We start from the raw sequence: 22,578 nt of genomic DNA, 5'->3' as shown, positions 1-22,578 counted from the left end.
GCAAGAGAAAAAACTTTTTGGGACCAAAAATGTAAGTACGTAGAACAGAAATTACATCAATAATTCATTACAATTCCAAACATGTTACCATTTATGTTACCATTCGTGACAATAATTCGTAAGAGCTTTGTGCCTTTGCCTTTTATCTCGACAGTCAGGCTCCCCACTCTCCAACTCTATCTATTTTGAGATTTTCATTCAGCCACACACTTCAGGTACAGTTGTCGACTTTCCCCTCTCAATAGACACACTTAGCTTCTGTCAAAATTTGTGTTTAATCTGTATAATTGAATGTATTTTATTTGTATACTTGAATCAGTTGAATGTATTTAATTTGTGACTAATCTGTGATGAAATCTATGAATCTGTGGTGAAATGACTAAAAATATGAAATCTATGGAATATAGTCTTATACATCATCATCTTAGCTTATGTTATGAAATATGTGTATGCTGTTGTAGCCTTCCATGGCAGGGGTTAAAAGTTGGCACCAAGAAGCAGAAATATGATAAGATTAGTGAAAAAAAGATGCTTACTCCCATTGAGGTATTGATTATTATTTATAACAACAAATATACTTTTAAGTACTTATTCTCTTTAAGTTTTATTTTATTTATTTACTTTTACCTTATAGGTGCTTTGCAAATCTTATCCTACTGAATTCATAAAATATTTCCATTATTGTTGATCTTTGCGATTTGAGGACAAACCAGATTATTCTTACTTGAAGAGGCTTTTCCGTGAACTTTTCACTAGAGAAGGTAGAATTCATTTATATTTTTTAAATAATTATATTGTTGTATATTATTTTCTTAAATACGTGTCAGTATATTGAACAAGAAGTGTTCATGTGTCAAAGTTTCTTTATTCAGTTTATCAGTTTGACTATATATTTGACTGGACCATGTTAAGGTATCCCCATGTGGGCTCCAGTTCTAGAGGAAGGGTAAGTTATTTGTTTGTTAATTTTCTGAATTTTCTAAAACATTTATTTATCTTTATTATGAGCAGACAACTACAAAATTACCATTGAACCCTGGAATATCAGCAGAGAGAGCAGAAAGGACCCTAGGTTTGTTTAACTTTGTTTTTTACTTAATATACTTCTATTAATTTTAATATTTATCAAATAGAATGAGAAGGAAATCTTAATGGTTGATTATTTATACCATTTTAGTGAAACAAGAGGTTCGAGATAGATTCTCAGGGGCAGTTGAGTCATTTACTAGAAGAAATGGTTCTAGTAGCGGCTTGCATGGTGATCATCAACCAAGGCATAGATCTTCAGAGAATGTTACACCCTCCAAGGATGCTGTGAGTAAAAATTAGAAAATTTTGACTTTTACATTTTTACCTATAAAAGCAATGTTCTTACATTTGAAAAATTGCTTGACTTTGGATGATATTTGAAAAAAAACTTCGAAAATTTTATTTGTTTTTAGATACTTGGTGTGTGCGAGTGGGCATGAACCAACCCAATGCCCCCAGAGTTCTCGCTCCTTCCATCTCTACTTCCTATGTATATATACAAGTTAATCTACTCGTATTCATGTCTCAAAGTGTGTATTCCAATATAAGGTATCATTATTTTTGTATTTACAAAAATTTGAAATATCTCTAATTTATTAAATTCAGCAAAAATGTGGTGTTATGGTCCACCTGGCCTCGTTAAGGTAACAACATATCTGTTGTTCAAACTTGAAAACCCTACTTGAATTTATATTCCATTCATCATCTAGAAACTAGTTCAAATTAGAAACCTTGTCAACTTAGTCAAATTAGTTGGCTTAATTGCCCTATGTAGAAGGAATTCATATGAACAAAAAATTTCATGAAAATGCTTTGTCTTCACCTCTAGTTCAGTCACCGGCAAGTCAAATGACAAATCTACCCCCATAGGACGCCTCCCCATGTTCCCATATGCATAGAAAAACATAATATATTCAATAGGGAGCTTCAGTACTTGAACAAAGTGAGGAGACATTATCCCTATCAACCCTACAAATAGTAACATTATTTCTACCAATAATGCCCCTGGTGTTGGTCAAGCTCATGGATAATAGCCTTCTGGACGTGTATGTCATCATATTACATCCTCCAAATACTACCTTAACATATATTAGTTTTTTGCAGCTCTCAATCTGATCTGGAAGCTAATTTGTTTAAGGTATATATATATCTATCCCTGGTATCTACATTATAGCCATGTCTGAGTTTTTACAGTATACCCTCCACATCCTTATCATTTTAAATACTATGTTTTGTTTTGTAGGGTAAAAATGTGGATGCATTAATTATTTACTTTTGAGAGGATCCAGCTCGGTGTCCATATGAACATGGTAATTATTATTTAACCACTAATTTACTTTTAAAATCTACTCTTTATATATATATATATATATATATATATATATATATATATATATATATATATATATATATGTATATATATTAATTTCACTACATATATTTTTTCAGTTGTTTCAACTTTGAAGAACTTTGTGAGAACATTCAATCAAGCCCATGATGAAAACTGCAAGCAAATAGAGGCAGAAAAGAAGAAGGTTGAGAAGGAAGCCTTAGAAGAAAAATCCAAACCAAATGATTCCAAAACCTCAGATGAAATTACACCAAAACCCAATGGTTGAAACAGAGCCTAATTGTCCGAATCACTTCTTACAATGTTGTATTGTTGATGCTGATATGAAGCAAAAAATGTTGATGCTGTCAAGGTATTCAATATTCCCTTTCTTTTTTGTCATTTTCCAAAAATACTTAAACTGACATGTATTTTCTTTATGCAAAGCACTTAGTTGAAGAGTCTTGCTGTTGTTGCATTGACTGTTGAAGTTCCTGCTAAAGATTGGGGAGATGAACTCAAATCCTGATATCGTTCCAAGTTTCCTAGAACTACTCAGAGTCTTACCTGAGGTTTTAAAATTCACCGGAAGCTTATCTATATTATTATTAAATTGGTTTTTGGAGTTGCTAATAATCTATTATTATGCTTTAAAACAGGAAGCTTTTAATAATCTATTATTATGCTTTAAAACAGGAAGCTTTTAATTACAAAATAGTTGCAGATCCTGATAGACATAGAAAATTTGAAAATGAACTTGCCTCTACAATGGATGTTGCTCTTCGGATTTTGATTATTGAGTAAAGACTTGTAGTTGAATTTGATTTAAATCTTGCAGCATTATCAGCAAGATTAAGTAAAGACCTGGAGTTGAATTTGGCTAAGTCATTATTGAGTGAGATGGGCCAATGTACAACTACTTATCCATATAATCAGCTGTTTGGAGCATTAGTCTTAAAGAATTATAAAAGGCAAGATGCAACTTTAGTTAGTTGGAATTTGATGTACATAGTAGCTTAGATGCAAATTTATATATTGTAAGAAAAATAGAATAGTATGACATTAAATTTATGCAATGGATTCTATTTTTTGTATATGATATTTTATTTTCTATTATGAAACATTAAATACAAATTTAATTTGAAAATATTTTTTAAACATTTAAAATTATGATACGCAAAAATGTGTGTCATCTTCATTTATGACATGGCCTTTCTTGACAGGGGCTTTCTTGATACGCATTGCGTGTCATTAACACGCGCGTCGTAAGGTTACGACACGCGAATGCGTGTCGTCTTCCTTTATGACAAGGCCTTCCTTGATGTGCATTGCGTTTCGTAAATGCGCGTCGTAATTGCGCGTTGTAAATGCACGTCGTAAATGCGCGTTGTCTATAGACGACGCGCTTTTGCGCGTCGTCTCTCTTTATGACAGTGCCTTCCTTGACACGCATATGCGCGTCGTCTGAGCCTTTTACGATGCGCAATGAGCGTCGTAAAAGGCTCTTTTTCTAATAGTGAAAAGAACCATCGTCTTCATTGGGGCATTAAATTCGAGCAAATGAGTGGTCTCAATCGGTTGTAAACTTAGGCATTATAAGTAGAACGTAAAATCGAATGGTAACCCCACTGAAATTTCTGAGATCGGTTGAGAATCAAATGCGAAGTAGGGCTCAGGAGTTCTTGGAAAGTTTCAGAGTTAGTTCTTAGAAATTAAGGTATGTCTCTTTGATTTAAGATCAGATTGGTTGTTTGAGTAGGTTTATAATCATGGTTTTGATGGGTTTTATCCATAAGAACATCCTATGTGCTCATGCAAACCCTAATGTTTGGATCTAGGTTTCTCTATTGTACATGCAATGTATCCAAGACTTACAATCTTAGATCTAACATATTATAAACTGAAATTAGGGTTTAGAGAATTACCTTTGATTGTTATATAGCAATAACAATCACAAATCCTCCTTGTAATGACTTTAGAAAGCTTAGAGTCACAAGTGTCACTCCTCTAATGGCTCACAAACACCAAGAGCAAGAGGATGAAGAATAAGGAGAGAGGAGGTTGCCCAAAACGTCAAGAAACCCTAGTGGATCTCTCAGCCACGTTTTTGGGGCTTAAGGGTTCTATTTATACGTGTAGGCTATTAGGGTTTTCAACTAGAAAACCCTAATTTGACGGCTTAAGCCCTAAGCTGCCCATGGACCCTTTTAGAATATCCCTTAGATGATTTCTAATGGGTTTCCCCATAGAACTCGTCCAACCTATTATTCCAAGCTTATCCATAGCCCAAATGCAATTATCTTATAATTACAGTTCCAGTCCCTTAAGTTTAATTAATCTCTTTTAGCCACTAAATTAATTATCAATTAATTATTGACTAATATTAATTAAACAATATGATTTCTCCTTTAATATATTATTCTCATAATATATTAATAAATCATAATTAATCTTCTTTCTCCATAATTCATCCTATCAAGTTGCTTTGGTGAAGGCAACCCAAAAGGACCATGCACCATCGGGTCAAGTACATACCAAAATAGTTATGGACTTAGACACTAATCCAACAATCTCCCACTTGGATAAGTCTAATAACTATTATGCATATGACTTCAGATCCTGATCTGCAATCGTAGCTTTCAAAAGCCGCTGTGAACTTTGATCTTATCTGATACGCGTGTCCTTTAGATAAGGGATCATATATTCCTCCATTCTAGATATCGTATAGATATGAGACATGGATTTCAATCATTCTCTCTATACTGTTTCCCAATTTCCAATTTATGATGACTGACAACAGACTACAGTTGAACACATCAAATTAGCCCCGGCTTGGCCAAGCGCTTATGTGCCATCACTAAATCATCGAGGGGCCCACATATATCGCTTTCATCCCACTTTGGATAAAAGGAACGGATAAACTTTGATTCAATGCTTGCTTGCACTCACTAACCGAATCACACACAACAATATGTTTTATGACACCAAGTTACTGGTGCGTTTACATATTATCAATGTGTAACCGACTCGCAAGATACAACTCACACATCTCGGTTTCAAGAATATAAGATATTATCGTCTCACCAATCACTCGTGATAAAATCTATGAAGTGATCGAAGTGAGCGTGGGTTTAATCCAATGCTCAAATCATATTCATAAGCACTCATGAACGTTGCAGCAAACATTTGCTTATGTCTAATACACTTTAGACAATCCACACACCAATTCACGATAGTCTTCATTCATACCTACTTCCAACATATGAACGACTGTGGTCCGTTCGAATAATTTGATTGTTCTGAACCAATTTAATTATTCAGGAAGTCAAAACATGCAAAGTGAAACACAAGAATAATACTAATCCCATATGAACCCAAACTCTGGATATAAATAAAACATTTTATTTAATCACCATATTGATTACTCATTATTGTTGTTTCGGGTAATCAACTTCTTACTTGAATTATTACTACACTTGTCCCATGCTCTTAGCATGCACATAATGTTCACCTACGGTCCTTACTTTGTGAAATAGATCAAATGAATAGATTTCCAATCATACTCATTTCACATCTCCCAATCCTTATCATAAGTATAAGAATATCAAATTCTTGTTACTTATGCTAGATTCTAACATTTTATGCAATGATTCTTTCGTAAAGTCATAGCTCAAAATCATCAAGACTTGGCCAATCTCTATCAGAAACAATTCTATAGACATGATGTCACTTACTCAAGGTACATTCCTTTGACACATCCTTCTTGCATAAAAGTTTCTAATCTAGACATAGATTCTCAATATCCAACTCCTAATATGGAAACATTTCCATACTTGCCATATGACAACTCATTCTTAATAGAATCTTATATATTCATAATGATGTCGATATGATCCATCCAATACCACACTTCCAACTACTCACAAGCGACCAATCCTTGGTGAGCTTTGGATCATCCTTTGATAGTTGTTTACTTATTTTAGTCAAAACCGATTCTAGTCCTTTTTCCCTCTAAACGCGCTAGACATTTGGAAAATTTTAGAATGGCAAAATATAATAGCACTGGAAATCAATCCTATACCCAAAGCGTATGGGACATGATGGATAATGTCTTACATAAAGATTTGATACTTTATCAATCTTCTGCCATCATATTTTATGTGCAACGTTCTCATATTTCGAACTATGAAGAGGGATGCCATAATCATAATCGAAATTTGAGAACACACTATGTATCCTTGACTAAATTTATTAACATTCCATAACCTAAGCCTTTAGATTTGAAATGAAGCATAATATTATCTCCCTTAATTATAGCAAAACAACTATTCAACCCTTACGACTTTGCAAAGTATAACTCTTGTTTTCTATAATTAATATTGCTAACTTGCAATACTTGTCTTAATAATCATACAAGCACTACTTTTATGCTCCTACTATCATGATGAATATTATCAAATAAGCATAACACTTATGCTCCCACTAGCTTTGACATGTATTCAGAAAACAGCTAAACTTCCAGAAAACAATACCTATTGAATTTCTTAAGTTCATATTTCTAATAGCTAATGCTTTGATAATCTTTTATCTAAGCTTCTTAATCTTATACACCTTTGCCTTAAATAGCTCATATGTGTGTCTAAACAATACAGACTAATTGCCAAATCTCACAATTCAGATTATGGAAAGGGATACCGTAACCATAATCGAATTTGAGAATACAATTTTCACAATCACTATCTTCTTAAAATCTCTCTTAATGAAAGCATTTCGTCACAGTCATCTTCATGAAGGAAGGAATCTTATGACGCTTAGATTTTAATGGTGTATGTGTTCCTATCCATGCGAATTTGTCAAAAACAAAGATTGCAACAAATCCAAACTCATATGGACCGAACCTTCTCAATCTTGATCTTTTGCCTTATGGTAACACGAGTGCCCACCATGTCTTCCAAGTAGTTAAGCAGCTCACCCTTTCATTGATCAAGGTGCTTGCCTTTTGTGCATTCAGATGAGAACTCATAGAACTCACATGCATAATTAACTCAATTGGAACGGCACAAAAACAAGATAGTGTCAACATGATAGGTTGTAAACCTCAAGTCGTGTGCTAGTGATGATCGATAAGGTTTATTCTTGATTAGTTCTTGAGACTTTTCAAGACAATTAAGACTCCCACTGACTCCTTGACATATAAGATTCTTTTGTCAATAAACATTTCTCAACAAACAAATATTCAAGAGTTAGTGTAGCTTTTATCAAGATAAAACACTTCACAAAATTGGTCCTAGTTGGTCTTTGTCTTATCCATGACATCACAACTTTCCAATTTCAAATGTTCAAAAATAAGAAAACCGTTTTCCAAATTCCACAATTGAAGAATGTTATAAACCTTCTTTAGACTTGTCACTCAATGTCACAATCTTAACACTAAGACTTGTTTTTGGAACGAAGTATGATTGACTTCTTGACTTAACCATTTCTTCAATTCTTGGTTCCTCTTCTTAGACATACAATCGCACTAAGACTTACATAGAGGATCAATTGATATATGGTTCTTAATCATTAAGATCTATCATAAAACATAATAAAAGGTACTCTCCCTTCTTCTTAGAATAGAGAAACTTTTATCTTTCTGCCTACTTGATTCTTCTTATTCGTTCTGGTCTTTCAATCAACTCGGAATTACACTTAATCTTATAAGTACAATCATATTTACTAAACCTTTAGTAAATCATGACGAATATCTTTGTCACTCTTGTGGTGGACTTGATCAACACACAACTTTGTGTACTCGATCTCCTAGTCCTTCACTTGACACTTTGTCAACGAATTAGTCTAATTTCCAAATGTGTAATTTCTCATTCATCATGCAATCAAGTTGTATGATTCCAGGTTTCTGTCCAATTGAAACTTGGGCGATGAGAAACTTTCCCTATTTTGTAAATTTTTAACATTTCCCCAAATAACATAATTAAGAATCAAATCCATTATTGCTAATACTAGAAACTTTCATGTAACACCGTAAAAATTAAAACAATTTTTCGCATTTTCAAATCACATTTTCCAAACACATTTATTAATAAAATGTCATTGTATCATATCCTTGTTTCACAAAACATCCCCTAAGATCAAAATACATAAAATTCCATGTGTGTGTACGAATCATGCCGGCGCCTTCCCGCGGTCATCACTGGTACCTGAAACACATAACACGTAACACTGTAAGCATAAAGCTTAGTGAGTTCCCCAAAATACCACTCTATCATATATTAGCCACTCGAGGCTGTAACTCTGTTGACCCTCAGGTCAATGTGTCTCAGTGGGGCCCTCCAGCCCCAACTCTCTGTGGGCCCTTTGGCCCTAACTCTGTGGACCCGAAGGTCCTAACTCTATAACTCTGAATCATGCATATAACATATCACAATAAATCACAACACATAAATAACATGCAATTACACTAGCATATAACTATAAAATACTCTATCACATAACTCTGTTACCCCACTAGGTAAAGTATAGTGAGAAGACTCACCTCAGGTATCTCGGTAAATCTCTGACTCGGTAAACGCTGGTCTAGCATTTGCCTAATCATATGAAATAAATACCCTAATTAATGTAACTCTCAAAGGCTAGACTATGTCCTCATATGACACTCTCAGAAGGGTAAAAGACCATTTTACCCCTCTCATAACTCAAAAGGCCCCACAAAAGACCATACCCTAAAAGTCAACCAAAAGTCAAATTTTCGGGTTACGCTGCGCGTACCAGATGTGTATGTTGAGCGTACCCGGCTGCATCTCAAAATCGGGGAACGCCACCCACTACGCGGTGCGTACTGGGATTACGCTCGGCGTACTCCCCAGCTTCAGCCCCTTAGCTCTTGAGGTCTTAAACAGTTAAGACCCACGCCCAATTTCTAGATCTGACCACATCTAAGCCTCTTAATCCATAAAGTTGATGACTTTAAGCCTTTGCATGGCTGAACAAGCCACCAACTCCCATAATATTCCATCCTCTAACTCTAGAAGGCTTATTACTCAAGCATGACCTCAAACTAACAACCAAAATGGAAACTTTATGGTTCTACATCACTAATACCACTGCAAAGGGACAGATCTCGGACCATGGAGCACCATACACTCATAAAGTCTCCACCTTTGGGGTTTTTAACCCTAGAAATGGCATATGCAACAACAACGAAAAGAAGAGGAAAGTTTTGCACTTTATACATCTAAGTGTAGCCCCTTGCTCTATAGATCTCAAATCCAAAATGGCACCTCAAGCTCTAGCTTCCAAGAGCTCCTTTCCTTCTTCTTCACTAAGTCACCAAAGCACAATTAGCTCCAATAACACTCACACACACTAAGGACGATGCGAAGCTCTCTTCTAGGGTTTCACTTACTGATATGGAGGCTGAGAAATGAACCTTAGCACCCTTTAAATAGTGCACAAGAAGGATTAGGGTTTTTGCACCTAGGCCGGGTACGCCCGACATAACTCTAAGTACGCCCAGCGTACCTTGGCGACTCTGCGTCCAAACTAAGCGCATGAGTGCGTGCAGCATACCCCTCTGGTACGCCCATCATACTCACTTGCTAGGTTCCCACCACTCAAGGACTAAACATGACCAATTGACAAAGAATAAGGGTGAAAGAAATGCACCTGAATCTCGGGGTGTTACAATTCTCCCCAACTAGAACCAGGCTTCGCCCCCGAAGTCTCAATCCTCGAACAACTCTGGATGCTGCCCTCGCATTTCCGACTTTGACTCCCAAGTCATCTCGGACCCCTTTCGATGCTGCCATTGAACCAAAACCAGAGGCACTTCCTTGTTCCTCAAAACCTTGATCTTCCGATCCCTGATCGCCACCGGTCTCTCAGCATAATTCAGGCTTGCATCTACCTGAATATCCTCCAATGGCACCACTTCCGACTCATCGGCTATACATTGTCGCAACTGTGACACGTGGAAAGTGTCATGAATCTGCCCCAACTCCTCAGGTAGCTCCAAACGATATGCTACCTTGCCCGCCCTCGCGATCACTCTAAACGGACCAATATACCAGGGCCCTAGCTTGCCTCTCTTCTTGAACCTGATCACTCCTTTCCAAGGAGATACCTTCAGGAGCACAAAATCTCCGACCTGAAACTCGAGATCGGACCGACGCCTATCCGCATAACTCTTCTAACGACTCTGAGCGGTCAACAACCTCTGTCTGACCTGTTGAATCTGCTCGGTCATCCGAAGTACTATCTCTGTACTACCCATCACATGTTTCCCTACCTCTCCCCAGCAAATAGGAGTCCGAAACCTCCTCCCATACAACAACTCAAAAGGCGGCATACCGATGCTCGAATGACGGTTGTTGTTATAGGAAAACTTTGCCAAAGGTAGGTACGTGTCCCAACTCCCCTGAAGTCCAATACACATGCCCGAAGCATTTCCTCGAGCGTCTGAATCGTCCGCTCGCTCTGCCCGTCAGTCTGTGGGTGGTATGTGGTACTAAAATGCAGCCTCGTACCCAATTCCTCATGAAATTTCTTCAAGAATCTAGAAGTGAAACGCACATCTTGATCTGAGACGATCGAGATCGGTACTCCATGTCGCGATACCACCTCTCTCACGTACAACTCTGCCAACCTCTCAGCGGAAGAGCTCTCACTGATAGCAAGGAAGTGGGCGCTCTTCGTCAACCTGTCCACAATCACCCAAATTGCATCGACTCACCTAGCAGTCCTCGACAATTTGGTGATAAAATCCATGGTAATCTGTTCCCACTTCCACTCGGGAACCTCCAACGGCTGCAACTTTCCATGCGGTCTCTGGTGCCCGGCCTTAACCTTACGACAGGTTAAGCACCTCTCAACAAACCACGCGACATCCCTCTTCATACAGGCCCACCAATACTCTCTCTTCAAGTCCAAATACATCTTAGTGGCCCTAGGATGGATCGAGAACTTCGATCGATGAGCCTCTTCCATCAAAATGGTACGCGTCCCGCCCTCAAACGGTACCCAGATACGACCCTGGAATGTCATAAGCCCCCGGCTATCGGTAACGAACTCTGATACCAACCCGACAACTCGCTCTCTCTTCTAGTTTTCTGATCTAACGACCTCAGCCTGGGCCCCACGAATGGTGTCCATCAAGTTCTTCAAGCTCTTGTGGTCCGTGTATATGGTACACCGAACCCCTTACAGATAGTGACGCCAGATCTTGAGGGCGAACACCACTGCCCTTAACTCTAGATTGTGGGTGGGATACCTCGTCTCATGAGGCTTCAGCTGCCTCGATGCGTATGCTATCACACTTCCCCTATTACATCAGTACCGCTCCTAACCCCGATATTGACGCGTCACAATACACCACAAAATCCTCCATCCCCTCCGGAAGGGCTAAAACTGGGGCTTCACACAATCTCTGGCGAAGTGTCTCAAAGGAGGCCTGCTGCTCTGGGCCCCATGAAAAAGCAACACCCTTCCGGGTCAACCTGGTGAGTGGCACGGCGATCTTGGAGAAATCCCTAATAAATCTCTGGTAATAGCCTGCCATCCCTAAGAAACTCCTGATCTCAGTGGGTGACCTCGACACCTCCCAACTCATCACTGCCTCAATCTTGGCTGGGTCGACCGATATCCCTCTCTGGTTAACGAGGTGCCCTAGGAACTGGACCTCTCACAGCCAGAAATCACACTTGGAGAATTTGGCATAAAGCCTCTCCGATCTCAAAACTCCGAGGATCTCCCTCAAATGCTTCTCATGTTGCTCTCTGGATCTCGAATACACCAAAATGTCATCGATGAATACGATCACCGAGCGATCCAACATCGGCCTGCACACTCTGTTCATGAGATCCATGAACACCACCGGTGCATTGGTGAGTCTGAAAGGCATCACCACAAACTCGTAATGCCCATAATGAGTCCTGAACGCTGTCTTCTGGATGTCCTCATCTCGCACCCTCACCTAATGATACTCAGACCTCAAATCGATCTTGGAAAACCAAGATGCTCCCTGCAACTGATCGAACAAATCGTCGATCCTTGGCAACGGGTAACGGTTCTTGACCGTCAGCTTGTTCAACTCCCGGTAATCAATGCACGTCCGATGTGAACCTTCCTTTTTCTTGACAAAAAGGATAGGCGCTCCCCACGGCGAGCTGCCTGGCCGAATAAACCCCTTCCCCAGCAACTCCTGAAGTTGCGAGGATAACTCCTGCATCTCTGGAGGTGCAAGGCGATAGGGCACCTTGGCGATAGGTGCGGCCCCCGGAACCAAATTGATACCGAACTCCACCTGCCTCACGGGAGGCACGTTCGGCAACTCCTCCAGAAATACGTCCGGGAACTCACGCACTATCGGAACCTCATCAACTGACCTCGGTCTCTCTGAATCAACCCTCGTATCCATCACATACGCTACAAAGCCCCTACAGCCCTGCTGTATACACTGTCTCGCTCTAGCGGCCGAACAAAATGCTGACCCAGAACGTGTACCCTCGTCGTACACCGTAAGAACTCCCCCACTAGGGTCTCGCATGGTCACCAGCTGTCGCTCGCAGTCGATAACAGCTTCGAATCTACTCAACAAGTCCATGCCCACGATGACACAGACATCCCCCATCGCAATAGGAACTAAATCGATCTGGAATTCAACACCGAAAATCTCAAGTACACACCCTCGGATCACCTCTGTGGCATACCCCGCCCTCTCGTCAGCTAGGGAAACTCTCAGAGGTCGACTCAACGCCTCATGACTAACACTGATGTGCTGAATAAAAGCCAAAGATACAAAAGACCGACTCTCACCCGAGTCAAATAACACCAAGGCAGGTACAGAATTCACAAGAAAAGTACCTACGCATAACATAATATAAGCACAATATCTTAACATCAAAATAAATACATGAAAGAATACATACCAGCCTTGACATCGGGTGCTGCGCGGACCTCCTCCACGGTCAACTGAAAGGCTCTCCCTCGTGCCTTCGGTGACTTGGCCTTCACTGGCCGGCTCTCAGTAGCTCTGATAGCAGCAGGGGCAGATCCCGGAGATGCTCCCTGTACTGATCCCCGCAGCTGTGGGCACTCTGCCTTCCGGTGTCTGGTCTGGTTGCAGTGAAAACATACTGCAAACCCCTTGGGGCAATCCTTGGCCATATGCCCCTCCTTGCCACATTTGTAGGAAGACCCTGCTTTGCACACCCCACCGTGGCTCTTGCCACAATTACCACAAGTGCGGCCCCTCTGACTCCCTGATCTCGAATCAGCGGGCTTGGCCCACTTGGCTACCGGCTGAGACTGCACCGGTCGCCAATCCCTCCCCTGAGACTCAGCCTCCTCCCTAGCCTGGGTCTCCAGCTCTATCTCCCTCTTCCGGGAATTTGTAGGAAGACCCTGCTTTGCACACCCCATCGTGGCTCTTGTCACAATTACCACAAGTGCAGCCCCTCTGACTCCCTGATCTCGAATCAGCGGGCTTGGCCCGCTTGGCTACCAGCTGAGACTGCACCGGTCGCCGATCCCTCCCCTGAGACTCAGCCTCCTCCCTAGCCTGGGTCTCCAGCTCTATCTCCCTCTTTCGGGCATTTGCCTGAAGCTCGGAAAATGTCCGGTACGTTGAGTTCGCCATGAACTCTCGTATATCCCTCCTCAAAATGATCAAATATCGGCTCATACGTGCCTGCTCGGAGGACACGTGCTCTGGGCAGAACATCGCCCGCTCATGGAACATCCTCATAATCACTGTAACAGACTCAATACCCTGCTTGAGGATCAGAAACTCCTGGCCCAAACGCTCCCTCTCCACCTGGGGAACGTACTCATCTCGGAACATAGCAGTGAACCTCTCCCAGGTCACTACAGCAAGCTCAGCAGGTGTATAGTGTGCCGTCACAAACTTCCACCAATCCTTCACTCCCAAGCGAAACTGGTTCATCGCGAACCGGACTCTCAAATGCTCTGGAGATGAGCAAGTAAAGAAACACCCCTCTATGTATGAAATCCACCTCATCGCCGCAATCGAGTCCTTAGTCCCGTCAAACTCCAGTGGTTTTGTGTTGCTGAACTCTCAAAACAGCAATGCATCACCACCATGTGGCCTAGTTGCAGCTATAGTTGCAGTGGCTGCAATAACAGCAACCTCGGAAAGAGCATCATATCTCTCATCAAAAGTCTCTATCAGTGTGGTCTTGATAGACCCAAACATCTCTGGTATCTCTGCCCTGATGGCCGCAACCACCTCCTCGTGGATGATCCTACGGATCTCCTCGTCACTCGTACCGCTGCCCTCTGGTGTGTGGCATGTCCTAACCATGATCTCCCTCTCTCTGAAATACAACATAAAAATATCAGGGACTTGCTCGAGTATACTCACACTCGAATACTCCACCCTACTTGTTTCTTGGTACTCTAAGGATTCTTACTTGGACTGTGCACTGACCCGGTGTCTTCAGTAGTACGGGCCCAATACTACCGTCCACACCACATCAGCTTTCACCCCAAGTCCTCCTCCCAGAGTCCCAAATCCCAAGTACTCTACTCTCTCTAATCATATGGTATTCGCTAGCAGATCTCTCATAACCTCCTTGCTGCTATCTAAACACTCTGAAGCATCCCTAGAAGCAAGACATCCTAGACTAAGGCATCACATATCAGGCCACTCTAGTCCTAATAAGAATACCTAGTCTACTCTAGCATGTATAATATAACTCATCATATAACACATCATATCATATCTCATAACACTTATTGTAATGGTCTTTTGCGAAATCACCGTTCGGGCGCTGGCTGTTCGTACACACGAATCTGCTCTGTTTTGTCTCGAAAGCTCTTTTTACTCTTTTAAAAACTATTTTATTATCGAAATTTCCTCAAATCCTCAGTTTGAGTTCAAATACGCCCGAAGGTGCACCCGAATCCCTCAAACCAAGGCTTTGATACCAACTTGTAACACCATAAAAATTAAAACAATTTTTCGCATTTTCAAATCACATTTTCCAAACACATTTATTAATAAAATGTCATTGTATCATATCCTTGTTTCACAAAACATCCCCCAAGATCGAAATACATAAAATCCCATGGGTGTGTACGAATCATGCCGGTGCCTTCCCGCGGTCATCACTGGTACCTGAAACACATAACACGTAACAGTGTAAGCATAAATCTTAGTGAGTTCCCCAAAATACCACTCTATCATATATTAGCCACTCGAGGCTGTAACTCTATTAACCCTCAGGTCAATGTGTCTCAATGGGGCCCTCCAGCCCCAACTCTTTGTGGGCCCTCTGGCCCTAACTATGTAGACCCAAAGGTCCTAACTCTGTATCTCTGAATCATGCATATCACATATCACAGTAAATCACAACACATAAATAACATGTAATTACACTGGCATATAACTCTAAAATACTCAATCACATAACTCTGTTACCCCACTAGGTAAAGTATAGTGAGAAGACTCACCTCGGGTATCTTGGTAAATCCCTGACTCGGTAAACGCTGGTCTAGCCTCCACCTAATCATATGAAATAAATACCCTAATTAATATAACTCTCAAAGGCTAGACTATGTCCTCTTATGACACTCTCAGAAGGGTAAAAGACCATTTTACTCCTTTCATAACTCAAAAGGCCCCATAATAGACCATACCCTAAAAGTCAACCAAAAGTCAACTTTCTGGGTTATGCTGTGCGTACTAGATGTGTACGCTGAGCGTACCCGGCTGCATCTCAGAATCGGGGAACGCCACCCAGTACGCGTCGCGTACTAGGATTACGCCCGGCGTACTCCCCAGCTTCATCCCCTTAGCTCTTGAGGTCTTAAACAGTTAAGACCCACGTCCAATTGCTAGATCTGACCACATCTAAGCCTCTTAATCCATAAAGTTGATTACTTTAAGCCTTTGCATGGCTGAACAAGCCACCAACTCCCATAATATTCCATCCTCTAACTCTAGAAGGCTTATTACTCAAGCATGACCTCAAACTAACAACCAAAATGGAAACTTTATGGTTCTAAATCACTAATACCACTGAAAAGGGACACATCTCGGACCATGGAGCACCTTACACTCATAAAGTCTCCACCTTTGGGGTTTTTAACCCTAGAAATGGCATATGCAACAACAACAAAAAGAAGAGGAAAGTTTTGAACTTTATACCTCTAAGTGTAGCCCCTTGCTCTGTAGATCTCAGATCCAAAATGGCACCTCAAGCTTTAGCTTCCAAGAGCTCCTTTCCTTCTTCTTCACTAAGTCACCAAAGCACAATTAGCTCCAATAACACTCACACACACTAAGGACGATGGGAAGCTCTCTTCTAGGGTTTCACTCACTGACATGGAGGCTGAGAAATGAGCCTTAGCACACTTTAAATAGTGCACAAGACGGATTAGGGTTTTTGCACCTGGGCCGGGTACACCCGGCGTAACTCTAAGTACGCCCAGCGTACCTTGGCGACTCCGCGTCCAAACTAAGCGCATGAGTACGCGCAGCGTACCCCTCTGGTACGCCCATCGTACTCACTTGCTAGGTTCCCACCACTCAAGGACTAAACATGACTAATTGACAAAGAATAAGGGTGAAAGAAATGCACCTGAATCTCGGGGTGTTACATTTCAAACATTAATTTTTCATACACGCGATTGCAAGGATAAATAAATAATATAAAATCAAATTTTATTTTATTGCGGAAAAATTTGTCCTTACTATGCAATTTAATCGAAAAACTATGTTAATACATATTTCTTAGCAATCTATTCTAACCCCAAGTAGTAGCTCAAAAAATCTAATCTTCAAGTAATGCGATCGACATCCATTTCTTCACGATTAGATTCAGGTCACTTCTTCCCTTAAGCTTCCTTTCTTTTCTTCGATCCTACAAAACATCAAATATAATCTTATCACATCATGTATTAAGAATCTAGAATAGGAACTTAAAAGAGTTAGCTAATGGATTTTACCTAAAGTAGAGACATATGTTTTGACTCTCCCATCTCTTAGATTTCCTTGCAATAGAAGCAAATGGACTCTTTTGGAATGGCACAAGGAACTATCTTAAAATCTACCTTTTTATGGATCTCCAATGTCACCATTTTCAATATCCATTGAAGTTTGGGAGTTTGATTTACCAGACAAATTTGCTCGACCAGCTTGCCAAATCATTGTTGATTCAACAGCTATAAGCAAACAGGTCAAATCAATGAGGGTCACGTCATGATCCATAATATAGTACTCTCTTACGAACTCATTATATGATTCAGGAAGTGACTGAAGAACCCAGTCAACAGCCAGCTCCTCAAAGACAACAGATCCTAACATTCTTAACCTATCAATGTGTGACTTCATCTCTAGGACATGTGCACACACTGACTTTCCTTCTTCATGTCTACTTGCCAAAAGGGCTTGAGTGAGCTTGAACTTTTCAAGCATTTGAACTTGTTGGTTAGGGAGAATAATTGGAGGAGGTGGAGGAAGTGAAGAATGATCTCTTGTTCCTCGATCGAATCGTGGAATATCATCTTCATGTGGAAAGCTTGTTCCACAGGATTTGGGAAGACCATAGTTATCGTACTTTGACATCTACAAAACGGGAGAAAAATTCACGTTAAGTTGATTAGAATCCTCGATGTGACACCCAAAAGAAACATCGAGGCTAGGATCCAACACAATGCTCTACAACCTAGAAGAGGGATGCCGTAATCTAGTTGCAGAATATTTGAAGGTAGGTAAATGACGATTTACCAATTTCCACCATGAAAAACAAAAAAGAAATTTAAGTTTTACATTTATTGAAAATTTCTAGATCTTTTTGAGATTCATTGAACTTTTCAATGGCATGTTTAAATCTCGATATGCCCCTCGATTTGTGACTGGGATGCCGAGGATCACAAAACAGGGTGTGAATAACCATGCAAACTTACATGGTGCCCCCAAATGTTACAATCACCTATTCGATGTGCCGGTTAACCACACATGCTCCACCGAACTATGACAAACAATGAGTCACCCTTTGCTACCTTTGCTTAGAGCCATTTAGTGTGCCGGTTAACCACACACGCTCCACTAACGTCTTCGCAAGGGCACAAAGTGTAATTTCATGGAATTGCATCAATTCACTTTTGCCTAAAGTAACTAAGATTGGGAATTTTGTAAAGGCATTTAGTTACTTTTGTACATCATTATACTTATAATGGAAGGTTTCTGTCCTATCCTACCCGTTCGGCTAACGACCCTCCACTAGTCAAGAGTGTGGTGGGTAAGAGTGGATACCCATTCAATCGCTATTTTATAGGCAATTTCCTTAAACACCCCTTATAGATCAGCTTCGTGAATGAGGCCTACTAACGGTAAGACTGACTTTTACTCATACATATATATATATAATATTAGACTTTTAATGTTATATATAGTATAGGGTGTATTTTACACTTTTAAAACACTAGGTGGTCAAATTTAATAATTATATTTTTCATTTAATTAAATTGTAGACCAAAACTTTATGAATTTATTAAATCTCTTTTAATTATACACTTTAATTAATTAATAAAACCATAAGGATGTGATTTGAACTTTTCAAAAACAATACTAGGGTTTCAGAATTTTAACATTTCCAAATTAAACTTTTAATCAACTTTTAAATTCCAAAACTTGAGGGCAAGTTTTTGAAACATTTCAAAACATTAGGGTTTCAACTATTTAAATTTCAAAACAAAACCTTTAAGTTCAAATTTAAACCATAAAACTTACATGGGCACAAATGAAACTTTTCCACAACACAAGGATCAAATAGCAAATAATAGAAATTAAACAATTAATTTTGTCATATAAGGAAGTTATTATCTAATCAATTGGTAATTATCTTGTGTGTTGGCAAGGATAATCTTTTAGAAACATTAAAAATCGTATTTTATAAGTTTAAAACGAATATGGTAATTATCCTTAAGCAAAACAGCAATAAAATACGAAATTCCCTCTGTCTGATGCTCCGACTCGCCGAGTCACACATTGGAACTCGCCGAGTAGGGCTGACTCGCAGATTCCATGTAGTGACTCGCCGAGTCAGTTCGAACAGAAGGCCATAATTCGATTTTCAGTTAATAATTCAACATAGCATCACATACAACAGAAACCAATCAAGGCTCTGATAGCACTGATGGGTTTTATCCATAAGAACATCCTATGTGCTTATAACGCCTGTGTTTCCGGGCTTGCCACTTTTAGCAATGTAATGGTCTAGGTTAACCTTTGTAACCCATTTTGAAATATTAAGATAGTATTATTTGAGTATTGTGTGTTTTGTGCTTAATTGCTTAATTATGTGGTTTGATTAATTAAGAATAAAAATAAGCGTCAAAATTTAAGTGTAAAATAAACTTAATAACTTTGATTTATGTTGTAGTAGTTGAAACGAGGTTTCCGAATATATATAGAATGCCCAAATCTGACTTCGTATGAGGAAGTTATGATTTATCGAAGTTCCGGCTTAGCAGTATGCAGCCTGTTTTACTCGATTTGAGATCGAGGGGTTTTTAGCCGAAGCAATCTAAATGAGAATCGAAGATTTCATTTTTGGTATCGAAGCGATAAAAAGTTAGGCGAGAACGGACGACAAACGAAGAAGTTATGAATTTATAACGAAAGTTTCTGTCCCGGCCTATTAAAAATAATTAATAAAAATAAGGTCAAAATTAGCCAACGGAGTCTAAACGAAAGTCGTAGATCGTGGTCTCACCTTTTCGTGGATATAAAGAACGTCGAAAACGGAGTTCGTATGAAGGAGTTATGAATTTCCGAAGTTTATTAATCATTTTCTATTTAAATTTAAATCAAAAATCGGAAGCATTATCCGAAGCGAGTCATTGATCTGATCCGAGGTACGCGCCGCGTACTCGAGTACGCCCCGCGTACTCTGGAGGGTGTCGACATTTCGGATGACGCATGCAGTGACGATTCGGAGCCCTATACGCCCCGCGTACAGGCGTACGCCCCACGTTCGTGCGAGGGTCCAGCACTATAAAAGGGGATCCGAAGGCAGCCAAAATTTTTGTTCATTTCTTCTCTTCCCTCTGGTCCTTTGCCTCGTTTTGCGTGCCAATTCTATCCCGAAGTCCCGATATCATACTCTAGCCCCGAGACAAGTCCCGAGATCCCGAAGATCCCGAGAAGTGCGGTTCCCGAGTCGAAGCTTTGCCCGCGAGAAGTTCGATTTTCGAGGAGATCTTCCAGATCTGCTGAGGATTACTACTTCTATAAGCCGTAGTGCTGTCGGATCATCTTCTGATCAAGTGAGTGTGTAGTTATTCTCTTCTAATACAATAATACGAAGTATTTTATATAAAATACGTGCTATGTGTATATATTTGGTTGTGTTATGTGTGAATGTGTATTCACTCTCTTCTATCTTATAGATCTGATTATTTCTCTATGAGATATGTGTTATGTGTGTGTGTGCCTCATCTGTTATGTGATATATGTGTTGATTAAAGCATGCTATACAGGTTTTTAAACTATGTATACAAATGTATATTTTTACCTACTAATATGTTGGGTAGATAGTTGGTGTGTAATAAACAGATGAGAGGCCTTGTTGTTGTTTGATTTAGTCATCTAGCGGAGTTTAGATGACGACCACATACTTTTCTAGATAGTCTTGTGGAAACATTAGCAGGTTCGCCACATGTAGGTGTTAATGAACTTGGGTGTTCATTCGCTGTACTCCATCCCCCTCATGGTTGCCTTATTTGACTTATATTGCTGAGGTACCCCCGAAGCATGTGTTGTCGCCCCGATGAAATATTCTTAGACTAGGTCCCTTATGTTAGTTGTTTTAGGGACATTAAAGTGAGAATAACGGGAATGGGTAATTGGGTTATTGTTGGTTGGTGAAAATTAAATATGATATTTATTGTGGGTTGAAAACCCTATATGCTCACCAGGCTCCCAAGCCTGACCCTCTCAGTTTTAAATTGTATTACAGGAAGTGGCGGAAGGGCATGAGATGGATGAACCATCAAGTTGTTTTGTTTACAAGTCTGCATATGTTTATATTTGTTACATGACTTGTAATGTATTCGTTTATGCTTATTGGTCTGTATCGGAACATGACACCCCGAGTTTTGATTATAATGAAAATACATTTCTTTTGTGAAATGCTTTGGTAAACATTGTTTTATCATGCTTTGTTTTTGGGAACAAATTCCGCAACTCTTTCAAATCAAAAGGATTTACTCTGAAAACATTTAAAAGCATAAATGAAAATCGGTCTTTTCTGGCCGAGATTTTGGGGATGTCACAGTTGGTATCAGAGCATTAGTTTAAGCGAACTAGGAATTTGTTGGATTTCTAGACTTAAACTTAGAATGCTAAGTGAAATTTTGAGATGTGTGTCTGTTGTGATTTAGACACGAGCACTAGTTTATTTTAGGAAAGTTGCCTAAAATGCTTTATGTGCTAAATGTTATATGTTGCCATATATGATATTATTTTTTCGGATCTATGGTCTGTTGCCGACCGAATCTAGAAACCTTATGTGTGTAGGATTCTAAGCGTACGTCTACGATATTAGAAGTAGCATGTAAACGTTTCGGAGTGATAAGGATGATTTGAATATCTATCGTGATTGAGGATCTAATTTCACCTTATTCGGTGTGTAGATCAAAATGGTGAGAACAAGAAGTGGAGTTGGGAATGCTGACGAAAACAGGAATCAACCACCAGTGATTGAGCAAATACCTGTCGTAGCAGCATCACCTAAGCCAATAACCATGGCTGGTGTGCAATTGATGATTCAGACGATGTTGGATCGTCAGATGGATGAAACTAGACGGTTACTTCAACAGAATCGTGAAGAACTGTCGATTCGTGTGGAAGAGCCTGAACTGAATGAAGGGCACTCAGAAGGTGGAAACTTCAGTGGGTCTGTTGGTCCAGCCAACCCACCGATAGTTAGGCAAGACAACCGTGATGGAAGGAATGATGGAATGGGATGCAAGTACAAGGACTTTTTGACTTGCAAACCATCGACCTTCAATGGAAAGGAGGATCCGATTGGGGTTATGGATTGGATCTCCGAAATGGAGCTAGCCTTCATGACGTGTGGCTGCAGAGGTAAGTTGCAAACTATCTATGCCGTGCGTCAGTTTCGAGGTGGAGCCGTTCGCTGGTGGAACACTCTAGGGAAGACTTTGAGCCCTAATGAGCCACTGCAATTGTC

This window comes from Lactuca serriola, chromosome 8 (genome assembly GCF_051521515.1).
Source record: "Lactuca serriola cultivar US96UC23 chromosome 8, Lser_US96UC23_V15, whole genome shotgun sequence".
NCBI lineage: Eukaryota > Viridiplantae > Streptophyta > Magnoliopsida > Asterales > Asteraceae > Lactuca > Lactuca serriola.
The sequence above is the reverse complement of the archived record's forward strand: the minus strand, read 5'-3'. Positions refer to the sequence as shown.